This window comes from Phyllobates terribilis, unplaced genomic scaffold (assembly GCF_046119375.1).
Source record: "Phyllobates terribilis strain yellow unplaced genomic scaffold, ASM4611937v1 Scaffold_5__5_contigs__length_657084704, whole genome shotgun sequence".
Taxonomy (NCBI): Eukaryota; Metazoa; Chordata; class Amphibia; order Anura; family Dendrobatidae; genus Phyllobates; species Phyllobates terribilis.
Window position 1 is genome coordinate 77,008,909 of NW_027362765.1, and position 24,183 is coordinate 77,033,091.

General features: G+C 43.8%; 9 non-coding genes and 2 pseudogenes across 9 annotated transcripts; all 11 read right to left on the reverse strand.

Annotated features, from left to right (window-relative positions):
• Nucleotides 1–176: 176 nt before the first annotated feature.
• LOC141273907 (U2 spliceosomal RNA) lies at nt 177–367 on the reverse strand. The gene has a single exon (XR_012322209.1). It is a non-coding gene; the product is annotated as a U2 spliceosomal RNA (small nuclear RNA).
• A 1,115-nt stretch (nt 368–1,482) lies between these two features.
• LOC141273909 (U2 spliceosomal RNA) lies at nt 1,483–1,673 on the reverse strand. The gene has a single exon (XR_012322210.1). It is a non-coding gene; the product is annotated as a U2 spliceosomal RNA (small nuclear RNA).
• A 1,115-nt stretch (nt 1,674–2,788) lies between these two features.
• On the reverse strand, nt 2,789–2,968 carry LOC141150569 (U2 spliceosomal RNA; annotated as a pseudogene).
• Nucleotides 2,969–9,078: 6,110 nt separating this feature from the next.
• Nucleotides 9,079–9,269, reverse strand: LOC141273910 (U2 spliceosomal RNA). Its single transcript, XR_012322211.1, has one exon. It is a non-coding gene; the product is annotated as a U2 spliceosomal RNA (small nuclear RNA).
• Nucleotides 9,270–10,384: 1,115 nt separating this feature from the next.
• Nucleotides 10,385–10,575, reverse strand: LOC141273911 (U2 spliceosomal RNA). The gene has a single exon (XR_012322212.1). It is a non-coding gene; the product is annotated as a U2 spliceosomal RNA (small nuclear RNA).
• Nucleotides 10,576–11,690: 1,115 nt separating this feature from the next.
• LOC141150604 (U2 spliceosomal RNA) lies at nt 11,691–11,901 on the reverse strand (annotated as a pseudogene).
• A 6,107-nt stretch (nt 11,902–18,008) lies between these two features.
• LOC141273913 (U2 spliceosomal RNA) lies at nt 18,009–18,199 on the reverse strand. Its single transcript, XR_012322214.1, has one exon. It is a non-coding gene; the product is annotated as a U2 spliceosomal RNA (small nuclear RNA).
• A 1,115-nt stretch (nt 18,200–19,314) lies between these two features.
• LOC141273915 (U2 spliceosomal RNA) lies at nt 19,315–19,505 on the reverse strand. Its single transcript, XR_012322215.1, has one exon. It is a non-coding gene; the product is annotated as a U2 spliceosomal RNA (small nuclear RNA).
• A 1,115-nt stretch (nt 19,506–20,620) lies between these two features.
• Nucleotides 20,621–20,811, reverse strand: LOC141149859 (U2 spliceosomal RNA). Its single transcript, XR_012246141.1, has one exon. It is a non-coding gene; the product is annotated as a U2 spliceosomal RNA (small nuclear RNA).
• Nucleotides 20,812–21,926: 1,115 nt separating this feature from the next.
• Nucleotides 21,927–22,117, reverse strand: LOC141273916 (U2 spliceosomal RNA). The gene has a single exon (XR_012322216.1). It is a non-coding gene; the product is annotated as a U2 spliceosomal RNA (small nuclear RNA).
• A 1,115-nt stretch (nt 22,118–23,232) lies between these two features.
• Nucleotides 23,233–23,423, reverse strand: LOC141273917 (U2 spliceosomal RNA). Its single transcript, XR_012322217.1, has one exon. It is a non-coding gene; the product is annotated as a U2 spliceosomal RNA (small nuclear RNA).
• Between the last annotated feature and the right edge of the window lie 760 nt (nt 23,424–24,183).

The following is a 24,183-nucleotide window of genomic DNA, read 5'->3' on the forward strand; positions in this document are numbered from 1 at the left end:
TGCTGAAGTTGAACCAAAATGAGCTTGTAATCTGGCTTCTGCAACTTTGAACATGAAAAATCCAATGAGGAGAAGAAAAGCAAAGCCAAAGAGTCCATCCCAAAATCCGACAAACAAGCAAAATGAACAAAAAACATTGAATTCAATTCTTTCTGATTTTAGAAACTGCATTAAAGAAGGGGTGCACCGGTCCTGGAGATACTGCAATACCAGGTCAATGCGTGGAGTGGACAGAGCAAGCTCTTTTTCCATCTCCCTGTTCTAAAAATCCATTTAATATATGGTCCCCAGATAGGGGACGTATCAGATATTAAACTGATAAGAACAGATACTACACTTGATCTTAGCCAAAAGGCCGAGAAGCGATAACCAGAATTGGTTTCAAACTACGGAGCCACCCAAGGATCCTGAAAAGTCCATTTGTGGAGATGAGCTCCTGGACTCCCGTTAAGAAGACATGTTGTCAACCTCTAGATCCCTTACATGCCTGCACTTTTCGGCTTGCTGCTGCTGCAATCCACGCGTTTTAGATCTGCATAACTCCACCTCTTTAAACACAGCACCTTCACCCCCTGCTGTTCCCACCCGCCTCAACACCGTTGGAAGGGAGGAGAACCAATTAAGGCGGGGGGTGGGGTGGAACGAGCAGCTGTCTACCCTTAGCAGGAGGGCTCCTGATTACATACCTCTCCTGCTGCTGCTGCTGCTGGCTGTCCAGCAGCAGACTGAAGGTGGCTGCTGCTGTGCACAGGTATATAAAGGCTCAGAGCCTATTATGACACGCGCAGCCAGCGTTCCATTGCCACATTCCATCTACTGCAGGCAGGATACCTGGCTGGCTGAATGTCGCTGAGAAGCTCACAGAGACCGCCATAAGCAACAGTTTAACAGAATGCCACAGACTAATCAACCAAACTTTTTGGGTTGGGTTCTCTTTTATAGTCTGCAGGCATTAAATGAAAGAAGTCAGTGTTCCAGCAGAAGGAGACAACGTTTCAGAAAAGGCATTGTAGCAAACCAAAAAAGAAATTTTAAGCGCAGCAGAGTAACCAGCGCACATACCTGTTAGCTCAGGTGAGTTTAAAAGGCTGCTGTTGATAACAAGGGCATTTGCTAAATAGATGGTGTGTGTGCAACAATATACTGAAAGGTCAATTATATTGTGCAGCTTATCTCACCACCTGTAGTTATTTAGGTGAAAGCTCCAAAATGCTTGCCTAATATGTCTGTTTATCCAAAAGGAAGTAAAAAGGGAGAGCTAGAAAGATAGCATTGCATCACATTACATGGCAATGCAATGCACAGTTGCTGAAGTTGAACCAAAATGAGCTTGTAATCTGGCTTCTGCAACTTTGAACATGAAAAATCCAATGAGGAGAAGAAAAGCAAAGCCAAAGAGTCCATCCCAAAATCCGACAAACAAGCAAAATGAACAAAAAACATTGAATTCAATTCTTTCTGATTTTAGAAACTGCATTAAAGAAGGGGTGCACCGGTCCTGGAGATACTGCAATACCAGGTCAATGCGTGGAGTGGACAGAGCAAGCTCTTTTTCCATCTCCCTGTTCTAAAAATCCATTTAATATATGGTCCCCAGATAGGGGACGTATCAGATATTAAACTGATAAGAACAGATACTACACTTGATCTTAGCCAAAAGGCCGAGAAGCGATAACCAGAATTGGTTTCAAACTACGGAGCCACCCAAGGATCCTGAAAAGTCCATTTGTGGAGATGAGCTCCTGGACTCCCGTTAAGAAGACATGTTGTCAACCTCTAGATCCCTTACATGCCTGCACTTTTCGGCTTGCTGCTGCTGCAATCCACGCGTTTTAGATCTGCATAACTCCACCTCTTTAAACACAGCACCTTCACCCCCTGCTGTTCCCACCCGCCTCAACACCGTTGGAAGGGAGGAGAACCAATTAAGGCGGGGGGTGGGGTGGAACGAGCAGCTGTCTACCCTTAGCAGGAGGGCTCCTGATTACATACCTCTCCTGCTGCTGCTGCTGCTGGCTGTCCAGCAGCAGACTGAAGGTGGCTGCTGCTGTGCACAGGTATATAAAGGCTCAGAGCCTATTATGACACGCGCAGCCAGCGTTCCATTGCCACATTCCATCTACTGCAGGCAGGATACCTGGCTGGCTGAATGTCGCTGAGAAGCTCACAGAGACCGCCATAAGCAACAGTTTAACAGAATGCCACAGACTAATCAACCAAACTTTTTGGGTTGGGTTCTCTTTTATAGTCTGCAGGCATTAAATGAAAGAAGTCAGTGTTCCAGCAGAAGGAGACAACGTTTCAGAAAAGGCATTGTAGCAAACCAAAAAAGAAATTTTAAGCGCAGCAGAGTAACCAGCGCACATACCTGTTAGCTCAGGTGAGTTTAAAAGGCTGCTGTTGATAACAAGGGCATTTGCTAAATAGATGGTGTGTGTGCAACAATATACTGAAAGGTCAATTATATTGTGCAGCTTATCTCACCACCTGTAGTTATTTAGGTGAAAGCTCCAAAATGCTTGCCTAATATGTCTGTTTATCCAAAAGGAAGTAAAAAGGGAGAGCTAGAAAGATAGCATTGCATCACATTACATGGCAATGCAATGCACAGTTGCTGAAGTTGAACCAAAATGAGCTTGTAATCTGGCTTCTGCAACTTTGAACATGAAAAATCCAATGAGGAGAAGAAAAGCAAAGCCAAAGAGTCCATCCCAAAATCCGACAAACAAGCAAAATGAACAAAAAACATTGAATTCAATTCTTTCTGATTTTAGAAACTGCATTAAAGAAGGGGTGCACCGGTCCTGGAGATACTGCAATACCAGGTCAATGCGTGGAGTGGACAGAGCAAGCTCTTTTTCCATCTCCCTGTTCTAAAAATCCATTTAATATATGGTCCCCAGATAGGGGACGTATCAGATATTAAACTGATAAGAACAGATTTTTTTTTATTTTTTTTTTAAACCATTCAGGTTAGTTTTATAGCAAATCAGTAGGATATACCAAAACTGTTGCAAAAAAAAACTTCTCATCATCATGGCCATATTTATTAAGCATAAAGTAACCTAATATTACAGAAAGAAGAACATCTTATTAATATAAACCAAAAGATCACTGAAATTTTACAATATGCCTCCACTTTTTAAATTTCCATATTCCCTCGGCATCTGTTCCACCACCGCTACTACTATCCATCTTGTAAATCAAAAATAGCCTAGAAAGAATAATCCTAATACATTCATTTACTGTAATTGATTTCCTTTTAAATACACAAAGATTCCTCACATCCCACAAACTTTCTTACACACAAGCCATAATTAACCACAAAACTCTCTCCTTTACACGTCCACTTGCACCAATACCAAACATAACCACACGCCAATCCACAAAAGTCACTCCTGCCAAACTCCTACACAACCCCCCTACACATTTCCACACGTCTTGTGCAAAATCACAATTCCACATCAGATGCATAACCGTCTCACAACCATTACATCCATCTCTTGGACAAACATCCGACCTAATCAAACCTCTCTTCTTTTGAACGTCTCTCACTGGAAGAATATTGTGAAACGCCATCCACACTACATCCTTCTGTTTGTTGGACATCCCATACATACCCAACTTTCTCCAAGCATCCGCAACCTCATTCCCTCTCAAACCAACAATATTAGACTCGACCTCATTTGCACACAATTTCCTATACACCCTCTTAGTCATTCTAAACTCATCCACCGGCACACTCAGCAAATCATACTTCTTGACAAACTTCTCAATCACCTCATACCACACCGGACACTTAAAAGACACAGGCACTCTCGCATCCCTCTTTCTCCAACCTAACCCATACAACATCCATCCTGCAGAATAACTTGCCATACATGCACCCTTATTACCTTTACCCAACAATACCACAATCGTCTTAATATAATGGAGCCCTAAAAAAACCTCAACATTAGGAAATCCCAAACCACCATGCTGGCAGGCCTTATAAAGGCTTTCCCTCTTCAGCTTCTCCATCTTGCTGCACCAGAAAAAGGAAAAAATCATTTTCTCAACTCTCTTCACTTTCCTAAAAGGGGATGGAAAAATTATGGCCACAAAAAGCAGAATGGGTAAGATCACTGCTTTGATAACTAGAACTTTGCCCCGCAAAGAAAGATCTCTCATTCTCCAAAAATTCAATTTTCGCTCAACACGCATACCACACTCGTCCCAACTCTCATTTCCTTTCAGATCATCATTGAAAAATACCCCTAAAACCTTAATTGCACTCTCCTCATACTTAACACCTTCCATACGAATACTGTCATCTCCAAAGCATTTGAAACTACACTTAGTCCAGTTAACTCTAAAACCTGATGCACCACAGAAAAAATCCAAAAGCAACCTCACCCTACTCATTGAAGCCATACTTTCACTCACCATCACAACATCATCCATGTAACCTAACACCTTCACATGCTTACCACCACTCCCAGGCACTAACAATCCTCTCATCATTTTCTCACGTCTCACTAAACACAGCAAAGGCTCAATCACACATACAAACAAGACAGGGGACATAGGGCACCCCTGTCTTACACCAGACCTAATCATCACTTTGTCAGACAACCATCCATTCACTAAAAACTCACTTGACACATAATCATATAAAGACTTAACTCCATTCAGAAAAACCCTAGGGAAACCCATCCTCTCCAATACTTTAAACAGAAACACATGCGAAACTCTATCAAAAGCCTTTTCGAAATCAATTGCTAACACCATACACTTCTGCTTTCTAGTCTTACAATCCCCAAGCATATCCCTTAACAATAACAAATTATCACTTATACTCCGACCAGGCACGGCACACACTTGGTCATCCTCCACAACCCTACCAATCACCTCACGCATACGATTTGCTAACAATTTACTGTAGACCTTATAATCAGCGTTAAGCAATGATATGGGTCTCCAGTTCTCCAAACGCTTTTTCTCACCCTTCTTAAACACAAGAACCACTATACCCTCTTTCATACTGTCACACAAAACACCATTCATCCACATATACCTACAAACCTCAGTCAAGTCCTTACCCAAAAACTCCCAAGCTTTCACATACAGCTCCACAGGCAACCCATCCTTCCCAGGCGTCTTATTCTTTTTAGCACTCATAACAACATTCCTCACCTCATCCAAAATAACATCCTCACACAAAGCATCACATTCATCCGAACCAAGTCTCTTCTCCATACCACTCAATACATGCGACACAAGTCCAGGATCAATCCATTTCTCATCGTACAACTTACTATAGAAGCCATTCACCTCATTCAACACATTCTTCCCAACCACACTAGATCCATCTTCACCTACCACTTCACTCAAATCCAACTTCCTTCCATTCATTTTTTTAAAAAAGTACCTGGTGCACTTTTCATTCTTTTCCAAATGCTCTAACTTGGTACGGTAAATAATCTCTTTACCTTTTTCATCCAGAAGACATTTTAACTCATTCTTAGCAACCTCAAGCTGATCAGACATATCCATTCCTTTCCTAACACACCCACGCAACCAATCAATCCGTCTACTTAAGTCATTAAATCTATTACGATATCTGGCAGCTTTTTTGTAGCCTCATTTTTTAAAGAAAGTTTTTAACTGTAATTTCACCCAATCCCACCATTCAAGCACACTACCAAAATCACGCTTACGCCACCTCCAACTTGCATACCTTTTCTCCAACTTACTCATCACCTCCTCATCCTCCAACAACCTCGTATTCAATTTCCAAACCCCACCCCCAAACACCATGTCCCCATTCGCACTAAAAACTCCACGCAAACACTCATGATCAGAAAAAGGTACCTTATGTTGAACATAACTTGAACAAACCATATTTTTGGAAAATAACATCCTATCTATCCTCGATGAAATATTACCACGGTCAGCATAATATGTAGGCGGTGGTGGAATGCCATACTCAAGTATTGCAGCGTCTAAGAAAGAAAAATCAGAAATAAGTTGAGATAACTTTTTTCCCGTAATGTCCACATTACCTTCTGTGACACAATTACAGTCACCAACAAAAACTGTAGGAATTTTTCCAGGGAGAAAAAAACTCAATTTCTCAAGAAGAGCAAGCCGCTCCTCTTTTTTAGTAGGACAATATAAATTAATCATTCTAACCTTCCACCCCCTATAACTCAAAAAAACAATAATGCAGCGACCCACCTCCACAACCGTGTAACTATCAATAGTAATATTCTTATTACCAACTAAAATCCCCACACCATCATTTTTGTTAAAGCTGGACCCCGACCAAACATACTGGCCATAAGGCCAGTCCTTATCCCCTGGAGATTCAGTAATCCCACACTCTTGTAGACAATAGACATCTGCACTCAAACCCTTTAGATAATCCAGAACTGTTGTTCTTCGGGTAACAGATCTAATTTGCCTAACATTAAGGGACACAATGTCCCATCCAGAATGATGCGGCATAACTAAAGGGGATCACACATAACCTGAAAAAAAAAGAAAGAAAACATCAACTCAACCTTCATCAAGCAAAGCAAAGCTATTACCATCTGGCTGAATGCCAAATGTAACAATGTCAGGAGAAAATACATCTGACGGGTAAGCACGAGAGTCCACCGGGCTATCACACACGGCAGCAATGGATGAACACTCAGTCCTTGGCTTCTTCTTGACCACATCAGGATCCTCCTCATCAGAGAAACGGACAGCAGACAAATCCCCTTGGCCACCGTCCCCGATCTCCTCTGAAGCAGTATTGCACCAAGATATGACAGGAGAATTGGACAAGTCCATTTCCCCCTCACCACGGACACCAAACTGTGGAGGGAAAGGTGACATCACCTCTGGAATCACCATGTCAAAGCCTCCTGACGCAGGAGGCTGAAGCTGGGCATCTTCAAATATGTCGTCCATCTGAGTGCCATCCTCTTCCTCTTGGGGAGCAGTTGCCTCCCCGACATCCGGAAGGGGACCTTGTGGAACCCTAGTAGAAGTCGAAGGAACAGCAGGCCCCTCCGCGACCACTTGAGCAAAAGACTTAGGAGTGGTTCTAGCTTGACACTGCCTAAGAACATGCCCCTCCTCACCACAAGCATCACACTTTACCTGGTTCTTGCAGTCTTTCGCCATATGACCAGACGTGTTACACCTCCTGCAGGTTGGCGGATACCTGCAGGACTCCTGGACATGACCATACTTGTTACATCTTCTGCAGAAAAAAGGAGCATCAGGAAAGTACAAGAAACCAGTGTCTCTCCCAATAGAGAAACTCATAGGAGGATAATGTATGCCCCCTGGCCCCTCGGGGTCTGTAGCAAAACGAACAAAGTACTTGTATTTGCCAGTCCACAAGCCTTCTTCATTCGAGATCTTGTGGGAAAAATGCACATAAGTACAATGCCTCCTCAAGAATACAGTAATGTCCTCCTGGGGGATAAAGGGATTGTGCATAAACACAACAACAGGAACATCCCCCTTTGAATAGAGGACAGTAAAAGTGAGTCCATCTAGGAGGGAGTTCTCAGTATGGCCTTTCAAGGTTCTATAAAGATTTTGGCAAGCAGCCATAGTAGAAAGAACCAGCACATACCTTCCATGACTTCTAAATTCCTGCAGGCAAAGAATGTCCGACTTCTTAATCTTCAATGCTTCATAGAAGATGGCATTCACCAGGTAGGACATGGAAAAATGTCCCTTCTTCTCCTCGGAAATCTCAATGCGAAATCCATTCTTGACCCGGGGGTCCCCGGTCCCAGCAAATTTCAGCTTGACTCCCATAGTCAGCCACGGAAATCGCCTTCCCGTTTCCTCCTCACTCTCCCCCTATAGCAGCATCCAGCTTAAGCCACCGGAGTGGCGATGCTGGAAGGCCGAGGGCTAGCACTCAAGGAACCTGATGTCCAGACACTTGATCTGAGCCAAAAGGCCGAGAAGCGATAACCAGAATTGGTTTCAAACTACGGAGCCACCCAAGGATCCTGAAAAGTCCATTTGTGGAGATGAGCTCCTGGACTCCCGTTAAGAAGACATGTTGTCAACCTCTAGATCCCTTACATGCCTGCACTTTTCGGCTTGCTGCTGCTGCAATCCACGCGTTTTAGATCTGCATAACTCCACCTCTTTAAACACAGCACCTTCACCCCCTGCTGTTCCCACCCGCCTCAACACCGTTGGAAGGGAGGAGAACCAATTAAGGCGGGGGGTGGGGTGGAACGAGCAGCTGTCTACCCTTAGCAGGAGGGCTCCTGATTACATACCTCTCCTGCTGCTGCTGCTGCTGGCTGTCCAGCAGCAGACTGAAGGTGGCTGCTGCTGTGCACAGGTATATAAAGGCTCAGAGCCTATTATGACACGCGCAGCCAGCGTTCCATTGCCACATTCCATCTACTGCAGGCAGGATACCTGGCTGGCTGAATGTCGCTGAGAAGCTCACAGAGACCGCCATAAGCAACAGTTTAACAGAATGCCACAGACTAATCAACCAAACTTTTTGGGTTGGGTTCTCTTTTATAGTCTGCAGGCATTAAATGAAAGAAGTCAGTGTTCCAGCAGAAGGAGACAACGTTTCAGAAAAGGCATTGTAGCAAACCAAAAAAGAAATTTTAAGCGCAGCAGAGTAACCAGCGCACATACCTGTTAGCTCAGGTGAGTTTAAAAGGCTGCTGTTGATAACAAGGGCATTTGCTAAATAGATGGTGTGTGTGCAACAATATACTGAAAGGTCAATTATATTGTGCAGCTTATCTCACCACCTGTAGTTATTTAGGTGAAAGCTCCAAAATGCTTGCCTAATATGTCTGTTTATCCAAAAGGAAGTAAAAAGGGAGAGCTAGAAAGATAGCATTGCATCACATTACATGGCAATGCAATGCACAGTTGCTGAAGTTGAACCAAAATGAGCTTGTAATCTGGCTTCTGCAACTTTGAACATGAAAAATCCAATGAGGAGAAGAAAAGCAAAGCCAAAGAGTCCATCCCAAAATCCGACAAACAAGCAAAATGAACAAAAAACATTGAATTCAATTCTTTCTGATTTTAGAAACTGCATTAAAGAAGGGGTGCACCGGTCCTGGAGATACTGCAATACCAGGTCAATGCGTGGAGTGGACAGAGCAAGCTCTTTTTCCATCTCCCTGTTCTAAAAATCCATTTAATATATGGTCCCCAGATAGGGGACGTATCAGATATTAAACTGATAAGAACAGATACTACACTTGATCTTAGCCAAAAGGCCGAGAAGCGATAACCAGAATTGGTTTCAAACTACGGAGCCACCCAAGGATCCTGAAAAGTCCATTTGTGGAGATGAGCTCCTGGACTCCCGTTAAGAAGACATGTTGTCAACCTCTAGATCCCTTACATGCCTGCGCTTTTCGGCTTGCTGCTGCTGCAATCCACGCGTTTTAGATCTGCATAACTCCACCTCTTTAAACACAGCACCTTCACCCCCTGCTGTTCCCACCCGCCTCAACACCGTTGGAAGGGAGGAGAACCAATTAAGGCGGGGGGTGGGGTGGAACGAGCAGCTGTCTACCCTTAGCAGGAGGGCTCCTGATTACATACCTCTCCTGCTGCTGCTGCTGCTGGCTGTCCAGCAGCAGACTGAAGGTGGCTGCTGCTGTGCACAGGTATATAAAGGCTCAGAGCCTATTATGACACGCGCAGCCAGCGTTCCATTGCCACATTCCATCTACTGCAGGCAGGATACCTGGCTGGCTGAATGTCGCTGAGAAGCTCACAGAGACCGCCATAAGCAACAGTTTAACAGAATGCCACAGACTAATCAACCAAACTTTTTGGGTTGGGTTCTCTTTTATAGTCTGCAGGCATTAAATGAAAGAAGTCAGTGTTCCAGCAGAAGGAGACAACGTTTCAGAAAAGGCATTGTAGCAAACCAAAAAAGAAATTTTAAGCGCAGCAGAGTAACCAGCGCACATACCTGTTAGCTCAGGTGAGTTTAAAAGGCTGCTGTTGATAACAAGGGCATTTGCTAAATAGATGGTGTGTGTGCAACAATATACTGAAAGGTCAATTATATTGTGCAGCTTATCTCACCACCTGTAGTTATTTAGGTGAAAGCTCCAAAATGCTTGCCTAATATGTCTGTTTATCCAAAAGGAAGTAAAAAGGGAGAGCTAGAAAGATAGCATTGCATCACATTACATGGCAATGCAATGCACAGTTGCTGAAGTTGAACCAAAATGAGCTTGTAATCTGGCTTCTGCAACTTTGAACATGAAAAATCCAATGAGGAGAAGAAAAGCAAAGCGAAAGAGTCCATCCCAAAATCCGACAAACAAGCAAAATGAACAAAAAACATTGAATTCAATTCTTTCTGATTTTAGAAACTGCATTAAAGAAGGGGTGCACCGGTCCTGGAGATACTGCAATACCAGGTCAATGCGTGGAGTGGACAGAGCAAGCTCTTTTTCCATCTCCCTGTTCTAAAAATCCATTTAATATATGGTCCCCAGATAGGGGACGTATCAGATATTAAACTGATAAGAACAGATACTACACTTGATCTTAGCCAAAAGGCCGAGAAGCGATAACCAGAATTGGTTTCAAACTACGGAGCCACCCAAGGATCCTGAAAAGTCCATTTGTGGAGATGAGCTCCTGGACTCCCGTTAAGAAGACATGTTGTCAACCTCTAGATCCCTTACATGCCTGCGCTTTTCGGCTTGCTGCTGCTGCAATCCACGCGTTTTAGATCTGCATAACTCCACCTCTTTAAACACAGCACCTTCACCCCCTGCTGTTCCCACCCGCCTCAACACCGTTGGAAGGGAGGAGAACCAATTAAGGCGGGGGGTGGGGTGGAACGAGCAGCTGTCTACCCTTAGCAGGAGGGCTCCTGATTACATACCTCTCCTGCTGCTGCTGCTGCTGGCTGTCCAGCAGCAGACTGAAGGTGGCTGCTGCTGTGCACAGGTATATAAAGGCTCAGAGCCTATTATGACACGCGCAGCCAGCGTTCCATTGCCACATTCCATCTACTGCAGGCAGGATACCTGGCTGGCTGAATGTCGCTGAGAAGCTCACAGAGACCGCCATAAGCAACAGTTTAACAGAATGCCACAGACTAATCAACCAAACTTTTTGGGTTGGGTTCTCTTTTATAGTCTGCAGGCATTAAATGAAAGAAGTCAGTGTTCCAGCAGAAGGAGACAACGTTTCAGAAAAGGCATTGTAGCAAACCAAAAAAGAAATTTTAAGCGCAGCAGAGTAACCAGCGCACATACCTGTTAGCTCAGGTGAGTTTAAAAGGCTGCTGTTGATAACAAGGGCATTTGCTAAATAGATGGTGTGTGTGCAACAATATACTGAAAGGTCAATTATATTGTGCAGCTTATCTCACCACCTGTAGTTATTTAGGTGAAAGCTCCAAAATGCTTGCCTAATATGTCTGTTTATCCAAAAGGAAGTAAAAAGGGAGAGCTAGAAAGATAGCATTGCATCACATTACATGGCAATGCAATGCACAGTTGCTGAAGTTGAACCAAAATGAGCTTGTAATCTGGCTTCTGCAACTTTGAACATGAAAAATCCAATGAGGAGAAGAAAAGCAAAGCCAAAGAGTCCATCCCAAAATCCGACAAACAAGCAAAATGAACAAAAAACATTGAATTCAATTCTTTCTGATTTTAGAAACTGCATTAAAGAAGGGGTGCACCGGTCCTGGAGATACTGCAATACCAGGTCAATGCGTGGAGTGGACAGAGCAAGCTCTTTTTCCATCTCCCTGTTCTAAAAATCCATTTAATATATGGTCCCCAGATAGGGGACGTATCAGATATTAAACTGATAAGAACAGATTTTTTTTTTTTTTTTTTTTTTTTAAACCATTCAGTTTAGTTTTTTAGCAAACAGTATGAATTTCTCCAAACTTTGCTACTTAAAACTTCTCATCATCATGGTTCTATTTATTTAGCAGTAGTATAAGACGAAATATAATCACAAGGGAACATCCTTTACGTAACACAAATGCAGAAACTTCAAGGAATCACAAAGAAAAAAAATCACTGGTATTTGATAAGGTAATGCCACTTTTTAAATTTCCAAATCCCTTCGGCATCTGTGCCACCACCGCCTCTGCTGTCCAACTTATATATCAGGTATAGTCTTGAAAGAATAAGTCTAACACATTCATTCACTGATAAAGATTTCCTCTTGAAAAGTCCAAGGTTCCTTGCATCCCACAAACTCTCCATCACACAAGCCATTATCAACCATAAAATTCTATCTTTAGACCGACTACACGCACCAATTCCAAACATCGCCACACGCCAATCCACAAAATTCACGCCTGCTAAACCCTTACACAATCCACCTACACACTTCCACACACTGTACGCGTACTCACAATCCCACATAACATGCCTCACAGTCTCACAACCACCACATCCCACTCTCGGACACACATCTGTTCTTATCAACTCTCTTTTCTTCTGCACTTCTCTCACAGGTAAAATATTATGTAAAGTCATCCACACCACATCCTTCTGTTTGTTTGACATCCCAAACGTATCTAACTTCTTCCATGCATCTGAAACCTCATTCCCTCTCAACCCAACAATATTACACTCTACCTCATTTGCACTCATTCTTTTCACCACATTCTTGGTCATTCTAAAATCATTCATTCCCACACTCAACAAATCATGCTTTCTCACAAATTTCTCAATCACCTCATACCAAACAGGACACTTAAAGGCCACAGGCACACTCGCATCTCTCTTCCTCCAGCATAACCCATACAACATCCATCCAGCAGAATAATTAGCCATAAAAGCACCTTTATTGCCTTTACCCAGCAAAGTAACCACAGTCTTAATATAATTAAGACCTAAAAAAACTTCAATATTGGGAAAGGCCAGCCCACCATGCTGACAAGCCTTAAAAAGGCTCTCCCGCTTCAACTTCTCCATCTTACTACACCACAGGAATGTGAATACCAACTTCTCTATTCTCTTAATTTTCCTGTAAGGAGAAGGAAAAACAGTCGCCACATAAAGCAGGATAGGGAGAATCACTGCTTTGATAATTAATACCTTACCACGCAGAGTCAATTCTCTCATTCGCCAAAAATTCAATTTACGTTCAACCCGCATACCACACTCTTCCCAACTTTCATTCCCTTTTAAGTCATCATTAAATAATACGCCCAAAATCTTGATTGCACCCACTTCACACTTTACACCATCCATACGAATACTACTATCTCCAAAACATTTAAAACTACATTTATTCCAATTTACCCTAAAACCAGACGCACCAACAAAAAAATCCAAAAGCAATTTAATTCTACTCAAAGAAGCCATACTTTCACTCACAACCACAACATCATCCATATAACCTAACACTTTCACATGCTTACCACCACTACCAGGCACCAACAAACCTCTCATCATTTTATCCCGTCTAATCAAACATAACAATGGTTCTATTACACATACAAATAAGACGGGGGACATAGGACACCCCTGCCTTACTCCTGACCTAATCTTCACTTTGTCACACAGCCACCCATTAACCAAGAACTCACTTGACACACAATCATACAATGATTTTACACAATTCACAAATTCTCTAGGAAACCCCATTCTTTCCAGTACTTTAAACAAAAACACATGCGAAACCCTGTCAAACGCCTTCTCAAAATCAATAGCTAAAGTCATACATTTCTGCTTTCTATCCTTGCAATCCCCAATCATATCTCTCAACAATAACAAGTTATCACTCATACTTCTTCCAGGCACTGCACATACTTGGTCCTCCTCCACAACACTACCAATCACTTCACGCATACGATTTGCCAGTAACTTACTGTAGACCTTATAATCCGAATTCAGCAGTGTTATTGGTCTCCAGTTTTCCAAACGTTTCCTCTCACCCTTTTTATACACAAGCACAACCACTCCTTCTTTCATTGATTCACACAACCTACCATTCACCCACATATACTTACATACCTCAGTCAAATCTGTTCCCAAAACTTCCCATGCTTTCACATACAACTCTACAGGTATACCATCTTTCCCAGGAGTCTTACTCTTTTTAGCACTCCACACCACATTCTTCACTTCATCCAGAACTACATCCTCACACAACAGATCACGCTCCTCAGAATCAAGTTTTTTCTCCACACCATTCAGAACATATGACACAAGCCCAGAGTCAATCCATTTCTCATCATACAACTTGCTATAAAACCTATTCACTTCTTTCAGCACATCCTCACCCATACAGTTGGTTCCACTTTCATTCACAACTTCATTCATATCAGTCTTCCTACCATTCATTTTTTTAAAAAAGAACCTCGTACACTTCTCATTTTTCTCCAGGTGCTCAATTTTAGTACGATATATAATTTCCTTTCCTTTCTCATCCAACACACGCTTCAATTCATTCTTAGCCTCAGTAAGTTGATCAGACATCTCCAAACCACTTGCAACACACTTTCTCAACCAGTCAATCCGTCTATTAAGGTCATTAAACCTATTCCTATATCTGGCAGCTTTTCTATAGCCCCACTTTTTGAAGAAAGTTTTAAATTGCACTTTCACCCAGTCCCACCAGTCAAGAACACACACAAAATCCTTCTTACGCATTCTCCATCTTTCATACTTTACATTAAACTCATTCATCACCTCATCATCCTCTAACAGCCTTGCATTCAACTTCCATACCCCACTGCCATACACTTGGTCACCATTCGCACAAAACACGCCTCTCAAACATTCATGGTCTGAAAAAGGTACCTTTTGTTGAGAAAAATCCAAACATACCATATTTTTAGAAAATAACATTAAATCAATTCTGGAATGAATCTCACCACGGTCAGCATGGTATGTCGGCGGTGGTGGCATGCCAAGAACAACAACTGCTGCATCTAAAAAGGAAAAATCACAAATTAAATGGGACAATTTCTTTCCTGTTATGTCACACTTTCCTTCTGTGACACAATTAACGTCCCCAACAAAAATAGTGGGAGATTTCCCTGGAAGAAAAAAACTTAATTTTTCAAGAAGAGCAAGCCGCTCTTCCTTCCCTGTAGGGCAATATAAATTAATAATTCTGACCCGCCACCCTCTATAACTCAAAAATGCAATTAAACATCGGCCCACCTCCACCACAATATAACTATCAATAGAGATTTCTTTATTCCCAACTAATATCCCCACCCCATCATTTTTATTATGATTAGACCCTGACCAGATATGCTGTCCGTAAGGCCAGTCTTTGTCACAAGGAGCATCCTGAATCCCACACTCCTGAAGGCAAAAAACATTAGCACCTAAATGTTTCAGGTAGTCCAGAACAGTTGTTCTTCTGATTTTAGATCTGATCTGCCTTACATTTAGGGACACTACATCCCAACCAGATTGGCAAGACATTAATTAAAGAAAAGAAATACATGACTCAATGTTGATCACACCATACTCATCCATTATCATCAGACTGGGAAAGCACCCCAAAGGTGTTGATGCTCTCAGGGATGCCAAGGTAAGGAGCATCAGGGGAGAAGACATCCTGCGGGTAAATGCGGTCACTTGCAGGACTGTCGCACCCTCCGCTGGCAGGTGAGTACTCTCGTCTGGGTTTTTTATTGGCCAGTTCAGGAGTATCATCATCATCAAAAGACCTCCCAGAAGTAAAGTCTCCTTGGCCACCATCCCTGGCCACCTCTTCGTCTGTAGCACCCCAGGACAATGCAGGGGTTCGAGCAAGAGACACATCCATGTCACCCTCACCACATATTTCGGACTGATGAGGGAGGTCCACATCCAACTCGGAGATCTCCATACTTGGCCCAGCAGGGGCTGGAGGGTCCAACAGGGTCTGGGCCTCACCCACCAGATCTTCAACCTCAGGGGGCTCCGTCTCCTCATTGATCTCTGCAGTAGTCACCTGTGGGGTAACAGCAGGGACAGTAGGCTTACCTTTGGTCACTTCGGAGAAGGACCTAGGCTTGACTTTAGCCTTACAATCCCGAATCACATGTCCTTCCTCCCCGCAGGCATCACATACCACCGGGTTGGAACAATCCTTCGCCAGATGACCGTACTTGTTGCACTTTCTACAGTTTGGCAATTGTTTGCAGAAATCCTGGATATGCCCGAACATGTTGCATCTCCTGCAGAACAATGGCGCCTCGGGAAAAAACAGATATCCAGAGTCTCTTCCAATTGTAAAGTTCAGGGGAGGATAGTGAATACCTCCAGGACCATGAGGGTCTATCCCAAACCTCACAAAGTATTTATACTTCCCAGTCCACAGCCCTTCTCCATTTAAGATTTTATGGGAGAATTGCACAAAAATGCAGTGTCTTCTCAGGAATGCAGTGATATCATCCCGGGAGATAAAGGGGTTGTGCATGAATACTACCACCGGGATATCCCCCTTAGAGTAGAGTACAGTGAAGATAAGTCCATCCAGCTGAGGGTGCTCTGAAAGGACTTGAAGAGTTTTGAAAAGGTTTTGGCAAGCCGCCATAGAAGAAAGCACCAAGACGTACCTATGCTCCCTTCTGAACTCCTGCAAACAGATGATCTCCGACTTCTGGATCTTCAGGATTTCATAGAAAATGGCGTTGACCAGGTATGACAACGAGAAATGGTCCTTCTTCTCCTCAGAGACCTCGATACGGAAAGAATTCTTGACCCGGGGATCCCCGGTCCCAGCAAAGCGAAGCTTGACACCCATGGTCGCTTCAGGAATCGCCTTCTCATTTCCTCCTCACTCTCCCCCTATAGCAGCATCCAGCTTAAGCCACCGAAGTGGCGATGCTGGAAGGCCGAGGGCTAGTACACAAGGAACCTCTTGTCCAAACACTAGGTCTGAGCCAAAAGGCCGAGAAGCGATAACCAGAATTGGTTTCAAACTACGGAGCCACCCAAGGATCCTGAAAAGTCCATTTGTGGAGATGAGCTCCTGGACTCCCGTTAAGAAGACATGTTGTCAACCTCTAGATCCCTTACATGCCTGCACTTTTCGGCTTGCTGCTGCTGCAATCCACGCGTTTTAGATCTGCATAACTCCACCTCTTTAAACACAGCACCTTCACCCCCTGCTGTTCCCACCCGCCTCAACACCGTTGGAAGGGAGGAGAACCAATTAAGGCGGGGGGTGGGGTGGAACGAGCAGCTGTCTACCCTTAGCAGGAGGGCTCCTGATTACATACCTCTCCTGCTGCTGCTGCTGCTGGCTGTCCAGCAGCAGACTGAAGGTGGCTGCTGCTGTGCACAGGTATATAAAGGCTCAGAGCCTATTATGACACGCGCAGCCAGCGTTCCATTGCCACATTCCATCTACTGCAGGCAGGATACCTGGCTGGCTGAATGTCGCTGAGAAGCTCACAGAGACCGCCATAAGCAACAGTTTAACAGAATGCCACAGACTAATCAACCAAACTTTTTGGGTTGGGTTCTCTTTTATAGTCTGCAGGCATTAAATGAAAGAAGTCAGTGTTCCAGCAGAAGGAGACAACGTTTCAGAAAAGGCATTGTAGCAAACCAAAAAAGAAATTTTAAGCGCAGCAGAGTAACCAGCGCACATACCTGTTAGCTCAGGTGAGTTTAAAAGGCTGCTGTTGATAACAAGGGCATTTGCTAAATAGATGGTGTGTGTGCAACAATATACTGAAAGGTCAATTATATTGTGCAGCTTATCTCACCACCTGTAGTTATTTAGGTGAAAGCTCCAAAATGCTTGCCTAATATGTCTGTTTATCCAAAAGGAAGTAAAAAGGGAGAGCTAGAAAGATAGCATTGCATCACATTACATGGCAATGCAATGCACAGTTGCTGAAGTTGAACCAAAATGAGCTTGTAATCTGGCTTCTGCAACTTTGAACATGAAAAATCCAATGAGGAGAAGAAAAGCAAAGCCAAAGAGTCCATCCCAAAATCCGACAAACAAGCAAAATGAACAAAAAACATTGAATTCAATTCTTTCTGATTTTAGAAACTGCATTAAAGAAGGGGTGCACCGGTCCTGGAGATACTGCAATACCAGGTCAATGCGTGGAGTGGACAGAGCAAGCTCTTTTTCCATCTCCCTGTTCTAAAAATCCATTTAATATATGGTCCCCAGATAGGGGACGTATCAGATATTAAACTGATAAGAACAGATACTACACTTGATCTTAGCCAAAAGGCCGAGAAGCGATAACCAGAATTGGTTTCAAACTACGGAGCCACCCAAGGATCCTGAAAAGTCCATTTGTGGAGATGAGCTCCTGGACTCCCGTTAAGAAGACATGTTGTCAACCTCTAGATCCCTTACATGCCTGCACTTTTCGGCTTGCTGCTGCTGCAATCCACGCGTTTTAGATCTGCATAACTCCACCTCTTTAAACACAGCACCTTCACCCCCTGCTGTTCCCACCCGCCTCAACACCGTTGGAAGGGAGGAGAACCAATTAAGGCGGGGGGTGGGGTGGAACGAGCAGCTGTCTACCCTTAGCAGGAGGGCTCCTGATTACATACCTCTCCTGCTGCTGCTGCTGCTGGCTGTCCAGCAGCAGACTGAAGGTGGCTGCTGCTGTGCACAGGTATATAAAGGCTCAGAGCCTATTATGACACGCGCAGCCAGCGTTCCATTGCCACATTCCATCTACTGCAGGCAGGATACCTGGCTGGCTGAATGTCGCTGAGAAGCTCACAGAGACCGCCATAAGCAACAGTTTAACAGAATGCCACAGACTAATCAACCAAACTTTTTGGGTTGGGTTCTCTTTTATAGTCTGCAGGCATTAAATGAAAGAAGTCAGTGTTCCAGCAGAAGGAGACAACGTTTCAGAAAAGGCATTGTAGCAAACCAAAAAAGAAATTTTAAGCGCAGCAGAGTAACCAGCGCACATACCTGTTAGCTCAGGTGAGTTTAAAAGGCTGCTGTTGATAACAAGGGCATTTGCTAAATAGATGGTGTGTGTGCAACAATATACTGAAAGGTCAATTATATTGTGCAGCTTATCTCACCACCTGTAGTTATTTAGGTGAAAGCTCCAAAATGCTTGCCTAATATGTCTGTTTATCCAAAAGGAAGTAAAAAGGGAGAGCTAGAAAGATAGCATTGCATCACATTACATGGCAATGCAATGCACAGTTGCTGAAGTTGAACTAAAATGAGCTTGTAATCTGGCTTCTGCAACTTTGAACATGAAAAATCCAATGAGGAGAAGAAAAGCAAAGCCAAAGAGTCCATCCCAAAATCCGACAAACAAGCAAAATGAACAAAAAACATTGAATTCAATTCTTTCTGATTTTAGAAACTGCATTAAAGAAGGGGTGCACCGGTCCTGGAGATACTGCAATACCAGGTCAATGCGTGGAGTGGACAGAGCAAGCTCTTTTTCCATCTCCCTGTTCTAAAAATCCATTTAATATATGGTCCCCAGATAGGGGACGTATCAGATATTAAACTGATAAGAACAGATACTACACTTGATCTTAGCCAAAAGGCCGAGAAGCGATAACCAGAATTGGTTTCAAACTACGGAGCCACCCAAGGATCCTGAAAAGTCCATTTGTGGAGATGAGCTCCTGGACTCCCGTTAAGAAGACATGTTGTCAACCTCTAGATCCCTTACATGCCTGCACTTTTCAGCTTGCTGCTGCTGCAATCCACGCGTTTTAGATCTGCATAACTCCACCTCTTTAAACACAGCACCTTCACCCCCTGCTGTTCCCACCCGCCTCAACACCGTTGGAAGGGAGGAGAACCAATTAAGGCGGGGGGTGGGGTGGAACGAGCAGCTGTCTACCCTTAGCAGGAGGGCTCCTGATTACATACCTCTCCTGCTGCTGCTGCTGCTGGCTGTCCAGCAGCAGACTGAAGGTGGCTGCTGCTGTGCACAGGTATATAAAGGCTCAGAGCCTATTATGACACGCGCAGCCAGCGTTCCATTGCCACATTCCATCTACTGCAGGCAGGATACCTGGCTGGCTGAATGTCGCTGAGAAGCTCACAGAGACCGCCATAAGCAACAGTTTAACAGAATGCCACAGACTAATCAACCAAACTTTTTGGGTTGGGTTCTCTTTTATAGTCTGCAGGCATTAAATGAAAGAAGTCAGTGTTCCAGCAGAAGGAGACAACGTTTCAGAAAAGGCATTGTAGCAAACCAAAAAAGAAATTTTAAGCGCAGCAGAGTAACCAGCGCACATACCTGTTAGCTCAGGTGAGTTTAAAAGGCTGCTGTTGATAACAAGGGCATTTGCTAAATAGATGGTGTGTGTGCAACAATATACTGAAAGGTCAATTATATTGTGCAGCTTATCTCACCACCTGTAGTTATTTAGGTGAAAGCTCCAAAATGCTTGCCTAATATGTCTGTTTATCCAAAAGGAAGTAAAAAGGGAGAGCTAGAAAGATAGCATTGCATCACATTACATGGCAATGCAATGCACAGTTGCTGAAGTTGAACCAAAATGAGCTTGTAATCTGGCTTCTGCAACTTTGAACATGAAAAATCCAATGAGGAGAAGAAAAGCAAAGCCAAAGAGTCCATCCCAAAATCCGACAAACAAGCAAAATGAACAAAAAACATTGAATTCAATTCTTTCTGATTTTAGAAACTGCATTAAAGAAGGGGTGCACCGGTCCTGGAGATACTGCAATACCAGGTCAATGCGTGGAGTGGACAGAGCAAGCTCTTTTTCCATCTACCTGTTCTAAAAATCCATTTAATATATGGTCCCCAGATAGGGGACGTATCAGATATTAAACTGATAAGAACAGATACTACACTTGATCTTAGCCAAAAGGCCGAGAAGCGATAACCAGAATTGGTTTCAAACTACGGAGCCACCCAAGGATCCTGAAAAGTCCATTTGTGGAGATGAGCTCCTGGACTCCTGTTAAGAAGACATGTTGTCAACCTCTAGATCCCTTACATGCCTGCACTTTTCGGCTTGCTGCTGCTGCAATCCACGCGTTTTAGATCTGCATAACTCCACCTCTTTAAACACAGCACCTTCACCCCCTGCTGTTCCCACCCGCCTCAACACCGCTGGAAGGGAGGAGAACCAATTAAGGCTAGGGGTGGGGTGGAACGAGCAGCTGTCTACCCTTAGCAGGAGGGCTCCTGATTACATACCTCTCCTGCTGCTGCTGCTGCTGGCTGTCCAGCAGCAGACTGAAGGTGGCTGCTGCTGTGCACAGGTATATAAAGGCTCAGATCCTATTATGACACGCGCAGCCAGCGTTCCATTGCCACATTCCATCTACTGCAGGCAGGATACCTGGCTGGCTGAATGTTGCTGAGAAGCTCACAGAGACCGCCATAAGCAACAGTTTAACAGAATGCCACAGACTAATCAACCAAACTTTTTGGGTTGGGTTCTCTTTTATAGTCTGCAGGCATTAAATGAAAGAAGTCAGTGTTCCAGCAGAAGGAGACAACGTTTCAGAAAAGGCATTGTAGCAAACCAAAAAAGAAATTTTAAGCGCAGCAGAGTAACCAGCGCACATACCTGTTAGCTCAGGTGAGTTTAAAAGGCTGCTGTTGATAACAAGGGCATTTGCTAAATAGATGGTGTGTGTGCAACAATATACTGAAAGGTCAATTATATTGTGCAGCTTATCTCACCACCTGTAGTTATTTAGGTGAAAGCTCCAAAATGCTTGCCTAATATGTCTGTTTATCCAAAAGGAAGTAAAAAGGGAGAGCTAGAAAGATAGCATTGCATCACATTACATGGCAATGCAATGCACAGTTGCTGAAGTTGAACCAAAATGAGCTTGTAATCTGGCTTCTGCAACTTTGAACATGAAAAATCCAATGAGGAGAAGAAAAGCAAAGCCAAAGAGTCCATCCCAAAATCCGACAAACAAGCAAAATGAACAAAAAACATTGAATTCAATTCTTTCTGATTTTAGAAACTGCATTAAAGAAGGGGTGCACCGGTCCTGGAGATACTGCAATACCAGGTCAATGCGTGGAGTGGACAGAGCAAGCTCTTTTTCCATCTCCCTGTTCTAAAAATCCATTTAATATATGGTCCCCAGATAGGGGACGTATCAGATATTAAACTGATAAGAACAGATACTACACTTGATCTTAGCCAAAAGGCCGAGAAGCGATAACCAGAATTGGTTTCAAACTACGGAGCCACCCAAGGATCCTGAAAAGTCCATTTGTGGAGATGAGCTCCTGGACTCCCGTTAAGAAGACATGTTGTCAACCTCTAGATCCCTTACATGCCTGCACTTTTCGGCTTGCTGCTGCTGCAATCCACGCGTTTTAGATCTGCATAACTCCACCTCTTTAAACACAGCACCTTCACCCCCTGCTGTTCCCACCCGCCTCAACACCGTTGGAAGGGAGGAGAACCAATTAAGGCGGGGGGTGGGGTGGAACGAGCAGCTGTCTACCCTTAGCAGGAGGGCTCCTGATTACATACCTCTCCTGCTGCTGCTGCTGCTGGCTGTCCAGCAGCAGACTGAAGGTGGCTGCTGCTGTGCACAGGTATATAAAGGCTCAGAGCCTATTATGACACGCGCAGCCAGCGTTCCATTGCCACATTCCATCTACTGCAGGCAGGATACCTGGCTGGCTGAATGTCGCTGAGAAGCTCACAGAGACCGCCATAAGCAACAGTTTAACAGAATGCCACAGACTAATCAACCAAACTTTTTGGGTTGGGTTCTCTTTTATAGTCTGCAGGCATTAAATGAAAGAAGTCAGTGTTCCAGCAGAAGGAGACAACGTTTCAGAAAAGGCATTGTAGCAAACCAAAAAAGAAATTTTAAGCGCAGCAGAGTAACCAGCGCACATACCTGTTAGCTCAGGTGAGTTTAAAAGGCTGCTGTTGATAACAAGGGCATTTGCTAAATAGATGGTGTGTGTGCAACAATATACTGAAAGGTCAATTATATTGTGCAGCTTATCTCACCACCTGTAGTTATTTAGGTGAAAGCTCCAAAATGCTTGCCTAATATGTCTGTTTATCCAAAAGGAAGTAAAAAGGGAGAGCTAGAAAGATAGCATTGCATCACATTACATGGCAATGCAATGCACAGTTGCTGAAGTTGAACCAAAATGAGCTTGTAATCTGGCTTCTGCAACTTTGAACATGAAAAATCCAATGAGGAGAAGAAAAGCAAAGCCAAAGAGTCCATCCCAAAATCCGACAAACAAGCAAAATGAACAAAAAACATTGAATTCAATTCTTTCTGATTTTAGAAACTGCATTAAAGAAGGGGTGCACCGGTCCTGGAGATACTGCAATACCAGGTCAATGCGTGGAGTGGACAGAGCAAGCTCTTTTTCCATCTCCCTGTTCTAAAAATCCATTTAATATATGGTCCCCAGATAGGGGACGTATCAGATATTAAACTGATAAGAACAGATACTACACTTGATCTTAGCCAAAAGGCCGAGAAGCGATAACCAGAATTGGTTTCAAACTACGGAGCCACCCAAGGATCCTGAAAAGTCCATTTGTGGAGATGAGCTCCTGGACTCCCGTTAAGAAGACATGTTGTCAACCTCTAGATCCCTTACATGCCTGCACTTTTCGGCTTGCTGCTGCTGCAATCCACGCGTTTTAGATCTGCATAACTCCACCTCTTTAAACACAGCACCTTCACCCCCTGCTGTTCCCACCCGCCTCAACACCGTTGGAAGGGAGGAGAACCAATTAAGGCGGGGGGTGGGGTGGAACGAGCAGCTGTCTACCCTTAGCAGGAGGGCTCCTGATTACATACCTCTCCTGCTGCTGCTGCTGCTGGCTGTCCAGCAGCAGACTGAAGGTGGCTGCTGCTGTGCACAGGTATATAAAGGCTCAGAGCCTATTATGACACGCGCAGCCAGCGTTCCATTGCCACATTCCATCTACTGCAGGCAGGATACCTGGCTGGCTGAATGTCGCTGAGAAGCTCACAGAGACCGCCATAAGCAACAGTTTAACAGAATGCCACAGACTAATCAACCAAACTTTTTGGGTTGGGTTCTCTTTTATAGTCTGCAGGCATTAAATGAAAGAAGTCAGTGTTCCAGCAGAAGGAGACAACGTTTCAGAAAAGGCATTGTAGCAAACCAAAAAAGAAATTTTAAGCGCAGCAGAGTAACCAGCGCACATACCTGTTAGCTCAGGTGAGTTTAAAAGGCTGCTGTTGATAACAAGGGCATTTGCTAAATAGATGGTG